General features: G+C 41.6%; 2 non-coding genes and 1 pseudogene across 2 annotated transcripts; 2 read left to right on the plus strand and 1 right to left on the minus strand.

The window, feature by feature from the left end:
- Positions 1-151: 151 nt before the first annotated feature.
- Positions 152-21,714, minus strand: LOC121945438 (annotated as a pseudogene).
- trnat-ugu lies at positions 624-696 on the plus strand. Its single transcript has one exon. It is a non-coding gene; the product is annotated as a tRNA-Thr (tRNA).
- trnat-ugu lies at positions 4,240-4,312 on the plus strand. The gene has a single exon. It is a non-coding gene; the product is annotated as a tRNA-Thr (tRNA).
- Positions 21,715-23,038: the final 1,324 nt, after the last annotated feature.

Raw genomic sequence — 23,038 nt, forward strand, 5'->3', positions numbered from 1 at the left:
ATGGCTCTGATGTCACATGGCTTAATTTTAGAAAGCTCTCCACATTGAGCGAACAATGTGTAAAGTAATTCTATAGAGGTGAGGCTGCCAGCCAGCTGAGAAAACATCAAAGAACATATGAAGTGTGTGTGTGTGTGTGTCTCTCTCTCTCTTCAGTGTTTTCCACGACCTCTCGTTCCCTGTCCAGCGCTCTGTGGTCTCAGGTGGTAGGAGTACTGCCGGGCTTGATTCACGGCGTCAGTCAGGTGCACACAGTCTATGCCGCTCACTGGAGAATAAGAACATAACATGGCCTTGTATAGCGGACGCTTATACTTTATAAAAGCTGCGTGTTTGTGCGTCCACTTACACTGGCTCTGGGTGCGCAGAGGCATGTCCAGGACCAGCTGGGACTGGGAGCCCCGAAGTGAACGCCCTCGTCTCGCCATAGAGTTTCCTGAAGGATGTTAAAGACACATTTATTGGTTGATCTGCATCATGTGAACAGTTTCACTTTCAGTCAGCTGGTGCTGAATAACAAAGCTCAGGACATTCCTGTAACTGGTTCATGTAGTGAGGTCACGCCTGTGGTTGTTCAAGGTGTAGTCTTGATAATCTCATCTGAGACTAAGACTGTCAACAAGGGCTCTATAGCTCAGTGGTTAGAGCACTGGTCTTGTAAACCAGGGGTCGTGAGTTCAATCCTCACTAGGGCCTTAATATTATTGGTGATCACTAACTGGCTTCCTGTGAGGCAGAAAAGTGAAACCAACAAGAAAGTGCCAAAGTCTGCAGGACCTCAAATGTCCACTTGAGGCTCCAAAAGCAAGACAATTTCAATAGACACACGTGTTGAAATGCCCAACTTTACAGCATAAAAGAAACATGCTCACAGCCGGGTACAAAAGTGGTTTTGGTTTCTGTAGCTAATTTTCAACTATATGAGGGTTATGTTCCTGCAGATGCATAAAAAGCCTTAAGGTATTAAATTCATTAATCTAAAAATGGGGTCTTGATTGATCGTAAAATGTCTTAAATCAGTCTTTCAAAAGCCTTTTAAAAATTGAGGAAATAAGAGTTATCACTCCTCTACAGCGACACACTCTCGCCCAAATATGGTTACTTATAGCTGCAAAAAAAAAAAAAAAAGATGGCAAGGGCAAAATGCTGAATTTGGGGTTTACAAAACGTGAATCCACAAACAAATAGGTGCTGTCACAGTAGCTACGTCCATTTTTTAACAGTCCATAGACAATCCCCATAAACCTACATGTTAAAATGCCCAACTTTACAGCAGAAATAATGTTTACAGCCTGATACGAAAAAATGATTTTGGTCTCTACAGCAAATTTCAACATTCATGACAAATCTAAACACCCATTTACATTTTATTAAGGTTTAAAATGACACATAATTAAGGACAGGCCACTATGAGTGACAGGCTGTCTGTCTGGAGTGTCCTCAAACTCTCAGTCAGATCCACCTCTCGCTCCTCCATTTCTCCAAGGCTATTTAAAGAAGGCTGGGACACGCTCTTTGACTCCAGGGGGACTATGGGTATGACACAGTTTAACTGGAGCTGCGATGTTAGAAGGTTATAGCAGACGGCTCTAGAAATAAAGGGACAGTGTTCGCTCAGGTGCTCTTTGGGTGCGGTCTGTTTAGCCTCTTGGGTGCGCTCAGATGATGGCAGCAGATAAAAAATTGAACATTTTTATTAAAAAAAACATGTTACCTTCTTTTATGAAGGATCTTTTTGTGTAACAACTGTCTCATGGCTGACTGCGGATTTTACGGTGCATGTGTTGTTTTACTTTTTTTTTTTTTTTTACAGGTCAACTGAGGGTTGTCAGGAAAGTGGGGGATGCCCTAAATCAAACCTGTTTAATATTATTGCGAGTTTTTAGTCCTTGCTCATGTAAATAGTGAAGTTTAATAACATGAACATCCAAAACCAATAGCTGCGCTCTATGCAGCACGAAACAGGAAGCAGCAAACTGGGTAGACTGTAAACATGGAGGAGAAATTGTTGTGAGGAGTTGTGGAGTGAAGTCTGTGTTTAACTCAGTGTGCATTATTTATTTCATGTTTATTTGTATAGGGACAAGTATATTTTATAAAACTGATGCCACATACCACAGAATTTATAGCCTATCTGATCCAATAATAATCGTTTTAGTGAGAAATCTTAATTTTTGAAACTCTTTGTCTCTCATTTCCACTGTCTGCTCACACTGAAATAACACAGCTGACACGTGGAGACTGGTGGAGACACAGTCCAAAATTGTACACAAATACAGTCTCTTTATGGATATTGATGCCAAACTGACAAGAATACTGTCATCATATGACACCTTTTATCATGTATTTCTGGAGTTATGTGGTTTTGCAGACACATAAGGAATTGTTAATATGTCATTTTTCTTTAAGGAAGTTTGGCGTAATCGTTTTCATCAGAAGCAAGTTGGGAAAACCTCAAAAGAACTGAGTTGTAAATAGTGACCAAACAAGATCCCCAGTCTTTGCAAAATGTTAGTGTGTGACAAAAAAACTCACATTGTCTTTAGATGTGATTGGATGTCGAACTTTAGCCTTGTTAGTTTTTTTAAAGTCTTGTAGTGTTTGGTAGGCGTAAGGACACACAGGGATTCCACAGAAGGTAGTTTATGTGTAATTGTGTGGTTTTGGAGAAGCTCAGTGGAAAGAACTAATTAAACTTTATTGTGCTTTTAACATGGCGTGTTTACACTACAGGGCAGAAGTCATTTTTTTTTTAATTAACAAATCAATCAAGCTCACACACGGCAATTATTTGACACGTAGTTTTGGTTTTGGGATGCAAAAATACACTCTGGTTTCCATGTGTGTTTCTACAGCTAGATAAATAGATATTAGTGATATATGTTAGATTAAAAAACAGGCAATGTAGAAAAATGATTTAGGATAATTAACGGGGCCGTGTGACCCAGTCTGGAGTGAAACGCCTGTCTGCTTGTTGTTAAAAAAAAAAGGCAGTGTGAGAATGAGTGTCAGTAATGTGTGTGGCACCGTGTCGGGGTTTGTGTGTGTTCAGCTGATAGCTCTACGCAGTCGTCTGACATTCCCCCTGACAGCTCTGAACTTTTCACAGTGCCAGGACTGTCAGAGAGCGAGAGGGGCAGAGAGAGGGAGGTGAGGTGAGAAAGGGGAGGGGAGAACCACGTCCGGGGGAGGAGGGGGAGGTCTATCTGTCTGTCTGTAAGCGGCGATGGCGTGTATGTTTTGGCGCTGCGAGGTTTCTGCCCATTCTCCCATCATCACCTGGTGATGTGTGATGAAGGTCAGGCCTGTCTGTGGGGCGAAACCCTGGCAGAGGGTCCACGCAGGACACCAGACTGATACTGTCCGGGTGTGCGGACTGAAGCATCACAGACATTTACACGGGTTCCTGTTCCGTTTTACACCGCGATGACTACCATCCTGATTTCCAGCGTCTTCTTTTCTTCTTTTATCATGCGTTTCTGGAGTTATGTGGTTTTGCATAAGGAATTGTTAATATGTCATTTTTCTTTAAGGAAGTTTGGTGTAATCGTTTTCATCAGAAGCAAGTTGGGAAATAACCTTAAAAGAAATGTAGTTGTAAATAGTGACCCTACAAGATGGTTTCTGTTCCGTTTTACACCGCGATGACTACCATCCTGATTTCCAGCATCTTCTTTTCTCAATGTGACAGTTTTTACGTTTTAACCCTTTAAAACTTGAGGCGACAGCATTTTCTCGTGCTGTCTTCAGACACGTATTTTTAACCTTTGAACTCAAATTGGTGCGATTTCTTTCTTTGGTAAGAGATGTTACACAAATAGCAAGAAATTCAGCTCAGGAGCTAGAGCAGGTTGACCCTTAATCAAAAGGTTAGTGGTTCAATCCCTGGCTCCTCCACTCTGCATAGTATGAAACTATCTGAGGCCTCAGTGCATTCATCCCTGTGCTTTCCAGTGTCCTCCTGACTGTGGCCTCTAACTCAATACTGCTTGTTTCTGCTGAGGAGGTAAAACTTTACTTTATATTGTTTAATAAAATAATGTTTAGGTGCAGCTGAGACTCAACCTGAACGCTGTTTCTCGTCAGATCATGTGACTAGTTTCTGCTTTCAGTCAGCTGCTGCTGCGTAACAAAGCTCAGGACACTCCTGTGACTGGCCGACCCAGTCTGAGCTCACGCCCATGGTTGTTCAAGGTGTTGTCTTCAAAATCATGAGCTGATAATTATGTCTACATCAAGGGCTCTATAGCTCAGTGGTTAGAGCACTGGTCTTGTAAACCAGGGGTCGTGAGTTCAATCCTCACTAGGGCCTAAAAAATGATAATTTTGAATCCTTACTGGTCCCAAACAGACACCTAAATTATCAGTAAAATGTCAGGTGTATTAAGAGAACTGCTATAGACCAATGCAAACTCTCACAGGGCTTCCATAAGCAGAGTTAATAGATTGAATAGTGTTTTGCAAAGAGTTTAAGATTATTAGATGGGACAGATCAATAGTGTGAAAGGGGGAGAGAGAGAGGGGATGTCATGCAGGAAAGGGCCACAAGCAGGAATCAAACCCACGGCCACTGCGGCAAGGACACTGTTTTCATTCATGGGGCGTCTACTTTATCCACTCAGTCACCACACACATCTGTTTGCTAAAGAGTTTGATGTGTAAAATGTTATCCAGAATTACTTAATCGCAGTGCCACAGAACAATGTTCCTGCTTGTTTGAAGTTGATCGTGTCATGGATCGTAAAAAACAGTTTTTCAGTAACGGACTACTTTGTGAGGTCCTTGGGCTGCCTGTGGCATTCAGCTCAAAGAACATTTGTTCACGCTGATCTTAATAAATAGGTCAAAAATACGAAGTATTATTTAAAAAAAAAGACAGATAGGAGTAAATGGTGAACTTGTTGTATTGGAAGTCAATTTCAGCGGTGAATTTTGGCGCACTGGCGATTATTTCATGGATGTCATCAGGATGGTGAAAGTGGAATTCAAATTAAACTTGAGTACGCAAAGAAGCATGTTCCCTCTCGCTGTGTAAATCACAAGTTTTGTCCAAGTACAATGTTATATTGATTCTTTGCTGATATCACAAAGTCTGTCACAATACGATTCAATTTGATTCAGTTCAGGGGCCTGTGATCAATGAGATGATATCAATAAATAGAGTCAACAGAGCCACAGCAAGCCCTTGTAATTTCCCTTTTTTTTTTGAGTCACTTGAATGCATCACCTGACCTGCATCGCAGGATCCTTTCACTGAAGGCAGGTGTGCTGAATTACTCGAGCAGGGAAGATACCAAAGAGGAGACAGTCTTCAGCTGCAGTGTGTTTGATTAAATCTCAGTTTTATTGATAATTATGTTTATCGCCCCGTTGATTTGTACTTTGTTTTTGTTAAGACCTGTTTATTTTGGAGGAATGTTTGTAATTTTTTTTATTTTGTTTTGACGCAAAAGTTGGACAAATTAGTTCAGCCTCAACTAGCAGCTCTCCACACATCCTACAAATTAATCAACACCCAAAAAGTCCTGGATCATCAACAAAACAGTGAGTACAACCAAATACTGCGAGTATCTAGTTCTCATATCCATCATGGCATCTGTGGGCGGCTGTTTCAAGCTTATTTAGATCCTGCAATATGATTATCATTATCTGCCTGGTGCAAGGCCACCTGCACTGTTTAAATTTTTAGGAAGGAAGTGTGCCTGGATAGAAATGTTGGCACAGACGTGCCGTGGTAATTTCAAAATAAAGGCATATCTTAAAGATGACGATATGTATTGATTTACTTTGCATCCATAATATTGGATTGTTGATCTTTGAATTGATATATCAGTCCAGATCAGTTTATTGTTAAAGCCTAAGAAAACAATGAAGCTCTGTTGTACAGAGGAATTAGCTTTTTTAAGATTTGGCTACATAGGATGCACTTAATAGTCGGATCAAGTCATTTTATTTATTTATTTATTTTTAATTATAGTTGTCCATAATAATAAAAAAAAAAAAAACACTCAACTTGCAGTCAAATATTTATATTCAATATTCAATTTTATATTGAAGCATTTATAATGTTTAAATAAAGGTATGTTTCTGATTATCATAAATGTGGGCCTTTCTTTTGGGCGTGCATCTCTACCACAGCCATGCAAACTTCAAGAGGCCATGCATCGTTAACTGCAGTGATAAGCCCAGTTAAGATGCATATTTCAAAATGCATTATATACATTTAATACCAAATAATGCTATTAAAAACTGAATAATACCGGAACATCCCACATGTCTTAAACGCAAAATGCCAAATTCTGGAAAAGGCCTTATTTGGAATATCTAAATGGGAATATTCTGTTTACATAAACCATATCAAATATAATAATATTGTCATATTGGGAATAAAAGTGAAATCTTAGTGTGCGTGTAGATGAAGAGATGAGAGCTGCGGCTGACTCTGTGGGACTCACAGCTCTGAGTTCACATTTGTTCAATTCTGACCTGCGAATTTGCTGATGGAAACAGTGACGCACTGTTCTAGCATAATGTCTTCTCCATTTACAAACAGCATGCCATCACCTTGATTAATACACTATTACACTACCAGACAATACAAATGCAGCATCGCTCTCAGGCACTGTTTAGGGTCTGTAACTGCTCCGCTCAACAATATATTATATATATAATGAACTGTATATGTGACCCATGTTGAATCTGTGACATCCTTTTTCGGTGCTGAGTGTGTGCGAGGCTAAAAAGCGATGATCTCACCATAGATGCTCTGCAGCACTGAGCTCTTACTCGCCAACAGTTTGGTGGGTTGAGCTCGGAGCTCCGTCTTCTTCCTGGTGTGGGCGTGGTGTGAATCACTTGGCGCCGCCTCCTCGCGGACCGGTATCTCTCTCCGTCTGCGTGCGTGGAACCTGCAGACGCACATCCATGCAAGGACATACACAGCCGGCAATAAAAACAATTCAGACTGTGTTCAAAGGTCTAAAAGCTGGCAAGTCCTCACACTAATACTCACCAAGCATAAACAAAGTAAACATAGTTTATTCAAGGCAGTTAATAGGCAGCACATACAGAATATAATTGTGAAGCTGAATGGAAACAGAGGGCCTCCTGTGGCGGACTGGCAGCCTCTAAAGAGAAACGCAGTGTGTGTAAGAGGGAGAGAAAAGCAAAGCGAGGCTGCTGGTAGCTATTAGAGCAGCACGGCTGAACTTTTAGCCTCTTGTTAAACCAGTATGAAAGCTCTAGATTATAGCCCGTCTGTCCCCCTGCCTTCTTGTCTCACCCATCTCCCACGCTCTCCCCCCTGCTGCTCAAGTGTTGATGGCATCCAGACCGAACATGGGGGGGGGTTACAGGAGAGATGGGAACGGCGTTGGCATGTATGTGGGAGAGGGCACATGTGGGCACCACATGGCAGTGCCAGTCCCCCGCAGCAGAGAGGCCTCACCTCTGAACAACCCTCCAGGAACGAGCGTGAACTCACCTTCGCCAAGCTCGCTGGATGATGCGTGCAGCCTCGTTTCTCCTCCTGCGCTGCTCTTTTGTGGTGCTCCCCGTGCATGCGTGTGGAGATGGGTGCATGTGTGGCAGACAGAGTCTTTCTCGAGGGGCTTTTGTGGTCTAAAGATGAACTGCTTCCTGATGAGGGAGTTTGGTCTTTGGTGGCGGTCCTTTCTGAGGTCTGCTCCTTGTGGTTTCTGTGCTTTTTGTGGAGCGTTGTGAGCATCAGTCTTGCCGGGGACAGTCTGCAAAGTCAAGTGAGTGTCTCTCTTTTTGTGAGAGCCGCATTCTCTGGTGACAGTGTCAGTTTGGTCTATCGCTGTGACGCCTGTGGGGGCGCATGTGTTTGAGGAGGGTCGTTCCCTGACTTTGGGCATGGAGGGCGGTCTGGGTTTGAGACTGGGTGGCTGGCTGCAGGAGGCAGGAGAGAGAAGTTCCTTCAGCCTGGTGGTCTGCGGAGCACCAGGCACAGTGTCACCGGTCACATGACTGGGGAGGTTCGAAGCATCAGGAAGCTCATTTGGTTCAGGTGCTTTACTTCTTCTGGAGGATCTGCTCTTGTGGGCTGCCGAGAGCAAAAAAAAATACAAGAGGTTTTGTGCAAAATGTTTTAACCCGGCAGCACAGAAGATTTATACAATCAGCAAAGTTATACTGACTTTGAAGCTCTTATAATTCAAAAGTGGCGAAATGTCTCTCATTCTGTCCCTAAGTTATGATGCTGAGTAGTGGCCAGAAAAGTGTTTTTGTTGAACATTGTGATGTCAAAGTTGACCTTTGACCTTTTAGACATGAAATGTAACCACTTAATTATTATATTATTATTATTATATTATTATTATTATTATTTATTATTATATCCTATTAGACATTTGTGTGAGACTTTGTCAGAATTTACACATGAATTCTTGAGTTATGGCCGAAAACATGTTTTTTGACATTTGACCAACTAATTTTTAATTAGTTCATCCTTGACCTGAGGTGGACCTTTGTGCCTAAAATTTAGGGACTGAGATATTGCTTTTACAAGAATGAGATGGAGGGAAGGTAATAGACACCTTGATATTTGACCTTCAAAATCTAATCAGTTCAGTGTTAAATCCAAGTGGATGTTTGTGCCAAATTTGAATACATTTCCATGAGGCCTTCTTGCAACATCGCATTTAAGAGAATGAAACGGATACAAGATCACAGGGACCTTGATCTTTGACCACCAAAATCTAATCATTTCATTGTTTTCGTTGTTGTTTCACAGTGACTTTGATTTTTGGCCACCAAGTTCATTGTTGAGTCTGAGTGGTTGTTTGCGCCAAAATCTGAAGAAATTTCCCTAAGATGTTCTTGAGATATTGCTGTCACTGGAATGAGACGAATGTAAAGTCACCTTGAACTTGACCTTTGTCCTTCTAATTGGTTCTTCCTTGAGACTTCTTAAACGTTTGCGCCAAATTTAAAGTAATTCCCATAAGCTGTTTTCAAACCTCTCGGTCAAACTTTTATTTTAGCCTCTAATACTAACAAACATCCTAACTGGGAAGCTACTATCAATTCAAACTGCACGTTCCATCAGAGCAACTTTAAGAATTTCTGCTTGTGTACCTTTGAGTCTCTCCTCTTTGCTCTTTGTGCGTTCAGCTTTGGATAATTTCTTTGTTTCCACGCCTGAGTCATTTATAGTTAGGTCTTCTATAATGTTCACCAGGGAGAGCTTTTCCTGCTCTGTTCTCACTGAAGGGAGCCCTCCGTTTCTCTGCAGTGACCACAGAGACTCTCTGCACTGCCTCTCTCCTCCGCTGTTCCTCTTCTCGTTTCCTGAACAAAGAACGGCAGTTAGATCTAGATTTTTACATGCAAATAGCTGTTTGCTGCTTTATTAATGCTCTGAATGTGAGAACCTTGAACAATGAATAGACAAAAAAAAAAGTGCAGCATTCAAATATTTTTTTAGAATTCAAATGTCAGCATTATGAATAAAGCTTCGAGGCTGCACACTACTCGGTACTACTTTAGTCTCAGCTTCATTATTAATCAGGAATAAAATATGTTAAGAAGGCAAGATTTAGTACTTTATATATATTTTTAAAAAATCTCATAAAATACTTTTATCTCAGCAAAACTTCCTGTTTGAAATAACAAAAAAAGCTGACGTCAATGTAGCCCCAAACGCATCGTGTGAGACAGAATAAAGGTGAGACTGGTGTGCAAATGACAAAAGGAGAACAAGCCAGAGCAGAGAGACAGGGGGAAGACGTATGTGTGTGCAGGGATGACAGAGAGAAAGATAGATATGGAGAGAGTGTGACTGTTCCTATATGGGCGAGACGAAGACAGAGACAGATAGTGGAGACAGAAACACAGGAGCGAGTGATGAACACAAACGGCATTGTGTGACAAAAAGGACGTTATACAACAATTATGACCATCATGAAGTGATAGAAATGAAGGCCTCCTGTAGATGTGTGGCTCTGTGAGCACACAAATATAGAAGTGCGTATATATGTGTGTGCTCATCTCTTACTTGGCTGCATCCTTGCGCAGCTGTTCGTGCCTCATAAGGAGCTGCTTTCTCTCCCTGAAGGCCTTGCGGACGGTGTAGCCCTTGTAGACAGCCTGAATGGAGGCGGCGGCGATATCCTGGATGGCTGCTATAGACAGAGCGCCATGCTCCAGCATGAACTGAGTCACCTCGCTGTGCCCCCCCAGCAGGGCGTAGTCCAGAGGGGTGTACCTGCATGACACAAACACCTGTCATTCATATATCAGCTCTTTTCACCTTCCGGTTCCTCCCTCTAGGCAGTCCTCACCTCTCCTCAGTGTGCTCCATGTGATTGGGAAAGGCGTTGTAGCCCAGCAGCAATTTTACAGCATCCAGGTAGCCGTTGTTGCATGACCAGTGGAGTGCAGTCCGCCCCTGTGCACCCGTACAAAGAGCACCCATTCAAACTACAGATGTGTCCAAAAGTTCAGCATATCATGGACAGATTTGTCAGCCTATAGAGCCTGATTGTGAACCTGGAAATGTTGAGTATCCCAAAGTTTTATGTTAAAAAATGTATAGCAGGGTCCCCAACATTAAGAAACAGCTGGATGCCATCTTGCATATGTTGGGCAATTTGCAAAATCTGCATAATGTGCACACATTTGCATAATACATAGACAGTACTTTAGCAGGTGCTTGGCCAATTTGGACATTATCTGGGTGGTTTTGGGGTTATTGAGGATGCTGAATCCATTTGTAATATTTTTAAAATTCAAAATGGATTTTTTAAAACTGGAAGTCTGCATATTTTAACTGCAGTTGGGCTGATTTTGATTAATTTTAATTTGATTTAGATGTTTTAGAGGACACTGTAAAGGCTGGATTAGACTAACTCTTTCTATTTCGTGTTTTTGAAATAAGTGAAATAACTTTAAATCAGTTATAAACTGTACAATATTTATAAACACATGAACAGAATATTGCAGGAAGTCTACATTTGAATTCACAGACCATCACTATTGGTCCACTGATGCACAATTGGTAAATGTTAAGAAGAAAGGCAGGTACCGTGGCAAAGGAAGTATAATAAAGTAATTTTCAACAAGTGGGACACACCAGTCCTGAAACAGTTGTTCTTTTCAACACATTATGCAAATTGCCCAACAGATGCAAGTTAGCATCCTGCAGTTTCTTAATGTTGGGGACCTATACTGTACATATAAACATAAAACTTTGGAGTACTCAACATTTCCAGGTTGACTTTGCTAGCAAGTAGACTGAGATGTGTTTTTGGATTTTCACCTCCTTGTCCTGAATGTTTGGATCGGCGTTGTTCTCCATGAGAACAGCCATGCAGGTGATGTAGCCGCCATAAGCAGCACACTGCAGAGGAGTCCGTCCTGCCTGATCCTGCTCAGGAGAAGCCAAACGTTACACAGTCAGCTGCTGAGAACTTACACAAACTGTTCATAAAGCAGTGCAGAAGAAGATTTAATTTCCAGATTTATCCTCTGATTAATACTCATCATGCCACTTCAGACGTCTAACTGATTTTTGTCGTAATTAAAGGGAGGCAAATCTGCAATCCTTGTTTTGTGGACAGAAAGCCCTCCAGTGTGCGATATTGCCGTCATTTGTGGGAGTATACAGATGGAAAAGTGCAACAGATGGATGCTGACTAAATTGATTCGAGATGAACTCTCTGGTTTGTTACAACAGACTGCTGTTATATCATGTTTGCTTTTGCAAAACTGGAGATCTTCTTGTGCAATAAACGATGATGTGGATTGAAAGCTAGAGTTGCACAGCCCAGTAAACAAACTTCCCTATTTAAGATGTAAATGTTATTAATGAGTATCAAACAGGGATTCAAAAATCATTAGGTATTTTCTTTTGTATGTTTTCAGTGTGTGCATTCATACCTGCACATTCGGACTAATCCCATTCTCCATCAATATCTGGCAGACCTCGGCATTTCCTCCCAGAGCTGCCCAGTGCAGAGCGGTGTGACCATCCACGTCTACCAGGTCCACACGTGCAGAACCTTAATATTGGAAGTTTAGGATTGCAGAGAGTGTGCACAACAGTAAACATTTCTGTTAATGTGCCACTTTAGCCAACTTGGCTGATTTTGACTGTTGTCCATTTAGTTGTGATGACACTCTTAAAGCTGCTGTTGATACATTTTAGGAAAGTAAGTTTCTGTCATATTTGCTGAAATTGTCACAACATCCACACAGTACTACATGAGGCAGATAATCTGTGAAAAAATCATGTCAATTTTATTGCCTCTAATACATGGATGTATAATAGAAAGTGTGAATACAGCCATAGGGTTGTGGCCCAGTTCATTCCTATGAAAGCTGCTTATCGACGCATAAGGCAAAAAAAAGCTCTTTTCCCGGGTATAAAATACCTGGATTTACTGGACCAAAAGGCAGGCACAGTAGAGACTTACAGCCTTGGGGTCTACCCAGGAGGAGCTGGAGAGCGTTGCTTGGGAGATGGACGTCTGGAGTGCTTTGCTCAGCCTGCTGCCCTGGCGGCCTGGCCTCGGATAAGCTGACGACGATGGATGGATGGATGGACAACCTGTGTTGCTGTTTACTGCTGCATGATCAATACGCTTTGTTTTTTCACTTTGTGTTTTTGAATGACGATTACAGACGACTGCCGTCTGCTGGCATTGAGAGTAACTTCCTCACACGCAGGACATGCATGCTGGTTGGCCATCAGTTGTAGTCTTTGAATTGTGTTCCTGAGCATTTTTGGCCAGGACAGGTGATGTAAAGTGACGCAGCAGTCAGCCTTCGTTGTTGTTTGCTCTTTGATATTGGTTTAATGTGTTCTGGGACTTTAGAAACACCACAGATGGTCTGGTCTCATGCGTTAATGCCATTGGAGGCACTTCGACGGGACAGAGGAATACGATATTTTTCTCATGAATTATTTTTTTTGATGTACTACTGTGTTGATATAGTCACAGTTTCAGTAAATATGACAAAAAGTTATTTTAATTGAACTTACCACAACAGCTTGAAAGACATATAGTGTGCAAAAATGAGATCATCTTTGACATCATGGACTTCAGTACTGATTTTATGACTCTGGAGCAGTATAGTAGAGATGAATACTCACAACAGTGGTACAGAACATGAAACTGTGTACTTAATAGGATGCTTGCATTTGTGTACCAGTTACACCAACCTTTGATGAGTGTGAGTATGACATCTCTCTGTGTCCCATCTCACAAGCCCGAAACAGCGGCGTGTGTTTCATCACATCCAGAGAGTCGACCATCGCTCCCCTCTCCAACAGCAGCTTCACTGTGCTCACATGGCCTGACAGCGAGGCCGCATGGAGAGCTGTGTGAACACCCACACATGCACAGACACATAAATAAAAAAAGATACTGGATCTAACTGGACAGTAAACACCCCCAGGACAACTGCTCCTTCCTTGTCTGCCTCTTTGTTCATTCTTCCCGTCTGCTGCAGCTCCTCTCGGGGCTGTGGCTAAAGCCTGGTCAATGACGGGTTAAACAAACACATTTAATGAGGAGTGATGCACTTAAGCGTCCTGGTGGCTCCCCCTCCCTCCAGTCCCCAGACAGACCAGACTAGAGTCAAGTACATGGAAGTGATCTGGGCACCGGTCACCTCCACTGCCCTTCACACCATCTCATTAGCATGACTCAACCATTGCATGTTATGCATGCATAAACAATGACTGCCTGGCTGAGCAGAGGAGCTATCACCATGGAGATTATACATCCAAACAACCCTGGGGTCACAGCATGGCAGTAAGTCATGTGTGCATGTCTGTGTGTGTCTGTGTGTGTGTGTGTGTGTGTGTGTGTGTGTGTGTGTGTGTGTGTTTCAGAGGACAGTGCTGGCAGTGGGTGGGAGTCTATTCAATGGGCTCACACAAATTTTGCTGACAGTATCACTTCCCTCTCCTCCTCAGTCTCGCGGTCTCTACCTTGGGGAATCCCATGTGACATCATCAGCCCTGGCCTAAAACAAGCAGCAGGCCAGACTGTGAAACTAGAACTACCACCTCGTGGTCGCATGCCTCCGTGCACCTGTCAAGTGACACTTACAGTTTGAACCATGTCTGTGAAAATGTGGATGCTTCCCAACACCTTAATGCAGTACAGACGATCTCTACAACCAGCACAGTTTCAGGGTGGACCAGAAAAGTGGTTTTGCAAAACATTACAATGTCACTGTGAAGTTGACCTTTCACCTTTTTTAGATGAAATATTATCCTATTATCATTATATCTTATTAGACATTGTAAAATTTTGCCATAATTAGCATTTGAATTCTTGAGTTATAGCCAAAAACATGTTTTGTGATGTCAAAGTGACCTTGACCTTTGACTTTAAACAATCAAATTCTAATCAGTTAATTCTTAGTTCAATTGGACATTTGTGACAAATTTGAAGAAACTCCCTCCAAGTGCTCTTGAGATATTGCATCACCAGAATTAGACAAATCCACGGTCACACTGACCTTGACCTTTGATCACTAAAATCGAATCACTTCTAATCAGTGCTGAGTCCAAGTGCACGTTTGTGCCAAATTTGAAAGATAATTTCCAAGTGCACGTTTGTGCCAAATTAGAAGGAATTCCTATGATGATATAATGAGATAATGTGATCATGAGAATGGGATGAACGAACAAACAAAAAAATAATGCTTCCGGCCACGCCTTTCGCCGGTGTGGAGGCACAAAAACAAACGCAAGATAAACGTGTGTGTGTGTACGTGTTTGTGTACAATATAATGGCCATGGCGTTTATGTTGGGTAGAGTGGGTGAAAGTGGTTAAGAGAAGCATCAATTCCTCTCGTTCCTCAGATGCTCACCGGTGCCTCCGTACTTGTCGGCCATGTTGATGTCAATGTGAGGAGTGAGGGCCAGCATGGTGCGGATGACATCATCACTGCCCTTTCCGGCGGCCCACATAAATGCTGTCCTCCCCTCCAGATCAGGTTCATCCTTCACAGAGGGGTGGGACAGAAACACACCCACTGTCTCCTACAGGCAGAAAGACATTAGGACAGTGAACAAACAGGATGGGACAACTGTATCTCATCATCAACAACTATTTTGCATAAGGGTGCATGACGCTGACTCAGCGGGTTTCCCAACTTTGTGTGTAACACTCACAGCGTTGTTGCTCTGAGCACCGTAGTGCAGCGGCGTTGCTCCCTGGCTGTCAGAGGGAATAGTGCCTGATGTGTTTCTCTCCAACAGCAGGTGGACGATTCTGGCATGACCTGAAAAACACATGTTTACACTAGTGGGAAGTGTTGGTGACAAACAATGACAAAAAAAAACCTGAGATAACTGCTCTATTCAGCTATGCTCTCTTACAAAGGCACCTTATATATTTTTTTTCAGTTTACTTTACAAAGCTGTTAACAGAAAAGCAAAAATAATACCACCTCAAGTCAACATAAGTTAACTGTCACCGTTTACACGATAACCAAGCACTGTGTTACTCTTTGTGAGGTGCTAAAAAAACAGGTTTAGAGAGGTAGAGTTTTTTTAAACTATATTTATACTGCAATAATGTACATTATTCACACAATAATGTACATACAGTAAGAGTTGTGGTAAAAAGAAGACAAAGAGGTAAATGTCACACTGTGTTACATTAAGATTACATAGACAGCATACAGATACATATAGTATATATACATATATAGTATAGTATACATATAGTATACATACATATATACAAACCTAGTATTTACAGCATATACACATATACATATATGAACATACAGTATATACAAACATATATACACATAGTGTATACAGTATATATACATATTCATATATGAACATATAGTATATACAGTATATACATACATGTAGTTACAATAAAAAAAGGTTACATACACTTACAACACTCAACTATAAGATGTTATAAAATAATTCAATATGCTCACATCTTTATTCTATAATAAATAGATTTATCGGAAAATAATAATCAGCTGAATAAAAAAAAAAGTCAGTCGCAGCTCTACAGTTCATCTGATAGCTGTTGGGATATTTCCGTCTCGACCAAGTGATGGACCAACAGACAGACAAACATTACCCTCCCTTGAGACACGCTGCAGGCGTGGCTACAAGTATGCGGGTAATGACTGGTCCATTTTGGCTTAACTCAGCTGACCAGTGTAAAAATTTGTCTAATTAGAATTGTGTTTTGGGGAAATTGGTCATGATTTCCACATGACATCCTTTGTGTCAGTGTGTCACTGTCACTCGGCTTGATGTGGGGTCACATCCAGGCCGTGCGTTCACTCACCGAGCAGAGCGGCCCAGTGCAGCGGCGTCCTGAAGAGGTTATCATAAGCTGTCACATTACAGCCCTCGTAAGACGTCAGCACCTCTACTACTGCCTCGTTACCGTCGGCGACAGCAAAGTGCAGTGGTGTCCGCCCCTCGTAGTCCTGCCAGTTTAACAGGGACTCAGTCGGAGCCGCTTCCTTTAACAGAAACACAAGACAACCACAGAAGAGAAACAGACATGCAGGCTGACAGGTGGTGATGATAAAGGATGATGATTCACTTGAGTGTGTGTGTGTGTGTGTGTGTGTGTGTGTGTGCAACATAGTGTGTACCAGTATACAGCGGACAGTTTGTGTGGCGCTGGGCTCCTGACTGTGCGCTGCCCAGTGCAGAGGGATCTTGCCCTCGCTGTCTGGGATGCCAATGTTGGAGTCGTGCTTGATCAGGAGGCGGACGTGCTCAGGTCGGTTATAAAACGCTGACCAGTGGAGGGCAGTTTGCTGGACACACAGAAAGTGAAAAAAAGATGAAAAGGAAGAGCCAAAAATGATGACTGGAGTTTTAAACAGAGGGGACTGTTGTAAAATCAGGTTTAATGTCTCCATTTACGTTTTACTTTACTTTGATATTAAATATGAGGACAATGTGCTGCACAAAGCTCATATTGAAGATCAAGCAGGGAGCTGAGATTGTAACCCAGATAAGGTTGCCATGACGGCTTCTGAGCTATTCTGAGATTTGCCGAAAACCACTGTCATCTGACACGATGATGCATATTGGATTATTACAAAACTAACTACTGATGTCAGATGCACATCAGCTCCGACAGACAAAGGAGACAGTGTTTGTGTGCATTTCTGGGTTTATGAGTGTATGACGTCAAATTCCTGCTTCTAACACACAATCTTCAGTCAGTCGGTCAGTTATCTCTGTGCAGATTATTGGTGAGACGCCTAGACCTTCTGACTGAGGAAAATCAGGAAGACAAACACTGAGTTCCAAAACTTCGTTCACCTCCCCTCGGCACTTTCACATCTTAAGGGGGCAAATACCAATCGTGTCAAAAACTGAACTTGGTAAAATCGAGTCTTAGAGGGCTGAGGGAGTGAGTGAAAAACAATGGTCAACTCTAGAGGTGTATATAACCCAAAATGCATTGCAGTTATGCATTTGTTGCAGGAAAATCCTTTCAAAAAATTCCGGTTTCACCACAGAAGAAGGAAAAAATGAATAAATTGCTAAATTTAAAAGAAATATATAATCACTATCTGCCGCTTTTCAGTTTAACTTTTTCATATATTTTTTATAGGTCTGTTCAGGTAGCTTTACATGTAGAAAATGTCATTGCTTGATATTTTAGTGAGACATGTATTTAATTGCAGTTAATATTTAAGTATTTTGTCCTGTTCTGATTGTTTTACTTCTGTATTCCCAATATTATCTGTAAAACATGGAAAAAATTATGTTTTGCAAGATATCATGAGCCCATAAAAATAATAGCTTTGATAATCATGACATAGATCCCATTCAGAAATGTTTAAACTGGAAACTGATGCAGCTTATTACCAAATGACTGCCGATTTACTGCATTTATCCGCAGAGAGCTCAAAAAAAGGAGTCGGCAGGTATTTGCTTTATATTTGTATATTTGTATGTCTTCCTGATTGTTTATAAAAAGCAGTACAGCGTTAATCCTGCAACTGGCTGTCGATCTGTAATAGTCGGGCTGAAAGTCAACGGGGACAGGTATATTTCGTTTCAATCCCCCACCCGTTTTCTTTCCACTCTCCAAGTAGCCTCCATGCGACGTCATAATTGAAGGAGGGCTCGTGGAACTACTAGTGAAACATGGCGAAACAACCTCCTGACAACTTTTTTGTGTGTTATTTAGTACCTTGTTCTTGTCTTGTGTGTCAACCTCTCCAGGTCCGATGTGTTTGAGCAGCAGGGCGAGGGCTTTCGGGGAGGGGTGTCGGGTGGCCAGGTGTAGCGGGGTCATCTCCTCTAAATCTTTCTGTAGCCAGTTAGCACGCCGGGACAGCAGCAGCTTCAGGAAGCGCCCATTACCCTGCGACACACAAGCAAAATTTGCTCAGAAAACACCAATTCACCTTAATACAGGGTTTCTACCAAGTGGCAACATTTGAGGCTGAAAAATGAAGACAATGCCAATGTGATAAAAGCTGCAGTTCATTGAATGGCCACTTGAGGCTGGCTGCAAACAGAGTTAGTCCCATTAGAGTGCTCCAGGGATGACGTTTTCCCTCGGTTGATTCAGACGTTGACATTGCGCTGGTCCCCTTGTAAAAAGCCTATGGAATTTTTCCATTGAATTTTGGATTATTGTAGAAAAAAGCTCTGTGGTAAACAAACAATTATGATACTTGCACATTTATGTTCAGCAAGAAAATCTTCATAAATGAAAACCACTCTCAGGATCTTTGAAGCTTTAATACAATCACCAGAATTAAAAAACTATTGTTAGGCTAAAACGAAGCACACTACAGTCGTGTTGTTACCCCTATGAGACTGTAAAGTCGTGTTCGGCGTGATGACGTTCTGTAGTTTTATTTAGCCATGTGTTAGCAACTGTATTTTTTGAGACGCATAAAAAGTTTGTGAGTGGGTCTGCTGTATTTTTTGTTTGTTGCAGAGCAAAACGTAAAAGTCTCTTCAGTTTGTGTTGATCACGGACGTTATCTCAGGCTTCGATACAAAAAAACATTAAAAAAAAAACATTGACTTTGAGACGAGGGAAATGGAGGTGCTGAAATGCTAACTGTTTTGTGGGTTTTAGGACACATTACTGGGCTTCTCTACAGTCTCCCATGTTAAAATGCTCGACTTTACAACAGAAATAAATTTGTTTACAGCTTGGTACAAAAAGCAGTTTTGGTCTCTAGTGTCAGTCTTGATGCTTTTTCCCTTTAACATGCCTTACCAGAGCCGCGACCTTCATTTTGGTGCAGAGCCCACATCCAGCTTTGTAGGGTCAGCCTCTCAGTTGAGCCATGTGTTATATTTGCTGTTTGAAAGTCATACAATGTTGAGCACGCACTTTCCAGCATGGGCGGATTATCAGAAAATAGGCCTTTGGGCACATGTGCAAAGGGCCCCACCACCTCTCCTACATAGGACCAAGACACACAGACTTTGTGGTGGTCAGTACATGTTAATTTGAGTGACATTTTGCAGGGGAAGGCCAAGGGGTGCTGGAGCCTGTGTCGTTATTTTGTGAACTCCTATGGTAGTTTTGTGTCTCTTTGAGGTCATCTCATTTCTCATTGAGGTCATTTTTGTCTATTTAAGGTAGATTTGCGTCTTTTTTGGATGTTTTGTGTCACTTTTTGGTTTTTCTTATCTTTTTGTGGGTTTTTTGAGTCAGTGACACTTTGGGCCTCAGGCCTGTGCTCAGTAGTAGACCGGTTCAGTAATCCATCCATACTTTCAGGCATTTGCGGATAAGTCTTTCATGTAACCTTAGACATGTTTTGGGATTTTTTAAAACATATTTTCAAAACTTTTCATAAAACATTATATAGATTTCAAATCATTTCCAGGCCTGGAAAACAGTTTTTATAATTTCTCATTTTTGCAGGATTTTAATGACTGTGGGAACCCTGTCAATATTAGTCATGAACCAGCAGATATCTCTCTCTCTTTCTTTCTCTCTCCCTCACACACACACACACACACACACACACACACACACACACACACACACACACACACACACACACACACACACACACACAAACACACACACTCCCCAGGCTTTTAGCTGTGTCTGGTTCAATCTTCAGGTCATCCATCTTTGTTCGCTCCTCCTGCCTCTCAGTTCAGCGTCTGTGATGAGCTGTTAAACAGTAAACTCTGCCTGTCGTCCCTTCTACATCCTCATCATCATCATCATCCTCAGTTTCGGTCTCTCACCACCGAGCCTTCCGGTCATGTATTGCGCAACAACTGTCAGCGGACGGCAAGGTGTGTGTGTGTGTCCACACGGGCATGACCATGTCCACATGTCAGTGTGTTTTGTATATTTGCCATCCTGCAACCACAATGCCACAATCTGACGGATCTATCTTGTGTGTGAGTATGCATCTAGACTGTGAGAGTGTGAGTGTGTGTGTGTGTGTGTGTGTGTGTGTGTGTGTGTGTGTGTATGTGTTGCCATCCTCCCTATTCTCAGTCCAATTAGATCGGTAATCCCTGGCCTCTCTTCCTGTCTCAGCCATTTATTGATCAGATGTCAAAGAGACAGGGCTTCCCATCACTAGCATCCCCCAATACACACACACACACACACACACACACACACACTTTCTCCAGCTATGTGACAGAGCCCAATAACCTATTACCTCCCCTCTCTCTTCAGTGATATGATGATCCTGTATCAGTACACTCCCATAAAAGACGCCACCAATAAATAAATGAGTTGTAAAGCGATATAATTAGCACCACATCCCACTGTTCCCCTTCTCCATCCCTCGAGAGAGAACCGAACACCCCGTCTCATTATTATCTTGTCTCTTCTGACTGTTTCTCAGTCTAGACTGCAGGGATAAGAACATTATGCAGCTCTTCTTTCAGAATTTTACCGTCCAAAATGCTGTGAAACAAGATTTTCTTCATGCAGAATAATTCTTTATTTCTAAGAATGTGTGTAAGTGAAACTCCTGGCTATAATGCCAATGTGGTGGGACTATAAATCAGTTGACACCCCCCTCCACTCCCCCCCATAAGCCCTAAAGCTATAACTACAGCCACTAGGGGGCACTGGCTTCCCACTGCAGCTTATGGACTGTCAAAGCTTTTTTTGCCATTAAACCTCTATGAGATCACATTTTGTCTTCATATTCATTCCAAATTTATAAACACCACATCCACATCGTCAACTTTATGCCATAAAAAGAGCTTAAATATGTGCAGCATTTGTGCGTATGTCTATGTGTATATTTGTGGCACCTTCTGTGCGGCAAGGTGCAGAGCGGTCCGCTGGCTGTGGTCCGTCTTGTTGACCGATGCGCCGGCCTTCAACAGAATCTCTGCGCAATCCAGGCGGTCGGCCAGCACACAGTACATCAAAGGGGTCCGGCCAAACTGGTCCTCACGGTCCCGCAGTGACGGCTCTGCTGCACACACACACACACACACACACACACACACAGCACAGTCAGAGAGTGAGAGTTAATAGAGATCAAGATCTGGGTCAATAAGTGTTGAAGTACAATTATGTGGCTTGTGTTGGAATTTGTCTTAAAACTGTTTTTTAAAAGGCCTCTGTGTACTTAAAATGCAGTCTTTTACTGCTTTTGTTTAATAGGAGTTCCTCTTCCACTTTTCTAAATTAGTCAATTTATTTGGGGGCAGCTGGAAGTCGTCATAAGGAAATACTATAACACTGATAACCTGGGGAACACATTGCATCCTTGCAAAGAGAATTTATGTTGATCATTTGATGCTCTCTATATCAGGGCTCCACAATATATAAATATAAATAATAGTTTTATATATGGTCATTGTTACTTATTGTTGGTCATGTTCACACAAAACATTACAATAATGCACTCAGGCATTTTTTTCAGTTTGTAAAAAGTTTAAAACATAACTACGATTCTTTTTCCCCCCTCTTTTTTCCATGGAAAAAGGCAAGCATATTAATTTATGATTAATTGGAGAACTATCAAATCATCTGTTCACAAATAACTCCTAGTTGGGTTAGTGTCCCTAAACAACCTCAGTCTTCGAGTCTGGCTTTGAAGAAAGTGAAGCTAAGTTTCACTCTCAGTTTAGTTTTAAAAAGCAAGGTTTTAGAGAAAATGCATGTGTTTGGGAAGAACTGAGCCTAACACTGAATAAATGAGACTCAGGTTATACTGCAGGGGACTGTGAGAGTTTGTGAACGGATGTTTCGATATAGGTTTGCTGTTGTTAGACAAAGCGTCTTCTTTTAAATGTCCCCAGGGTGTCCACAGATCTTGGTAAAACTATTTTAACTTCATATGCACCCTGGGCATGGAATAAGCTTAAATATGTTGTTACCTTAGAAGAACTCCCTTCCTTGAGCTTTTTAAAAAGTCTTTTAAAAATTCCTTGAAGGAAACATGTTGCTGCTTTATATAGTCCTTGACCCAGGTGGAACGTGTATGGATGTTGCTGGTATGGCTGGTATACCCCTCTGCCTTCACTACTTTTGTGTTTTACTTTTTGTGTTTGTAACTGATTATGCTGATCGTGCTGCCTTCTCAACCAAAATTCTCTGGAAAAATAGATCTTTTATCTCAATGGTATTTTCCTGGCTAAATAAAGGATAAATAAAAATAAAATTAATAAATAAACATGGTTGCTAATCAATCATAATATAAGTTTTCTGTGGAGGCATGCAGGTAAAACAACAAGTTCAAGGTACAACAGCATGACTTTCTGATTTACAAATGGTCATTTTGTGAGTGAAGTATTCCTTTAACCATTTGAAACATGGATCAACATAAAATATTCTTTTTAAATAACCATGCATAAACCATGTTGCTATTTTGTTTTATCTTGGACCTGTTGTTTTACCTGCATGCCTCCACAGAAAANGCAAAGCAACAAGTTCAAGGTACAACCGCATGACTTTCTGATTTACAAATGGTCATTTTGTGAGTGAAGTATTCCTTTAACCATTTGAAACATGGATCAACATTAAATAATAAATAATTATTAGAATTTTATATCTAAAATTATGTTTCAAGTTATTTTTATTT

Source organism: Plectropomus leopardus, chromosome 7, assembly GCF_008729295.1.
Source record: "Plectropomus leopardus isolate mb chromosome 7, YSFRI_Pleo_2.0, whole genome shotgun sequence".
In the NCBI taxonomy this organism is placed as follows: Eukaryota; Metazoa; Chordata; class Actinopteri; order Perciformes; family Serranidae; genus Plectropomus; species Plectropomus leopardus.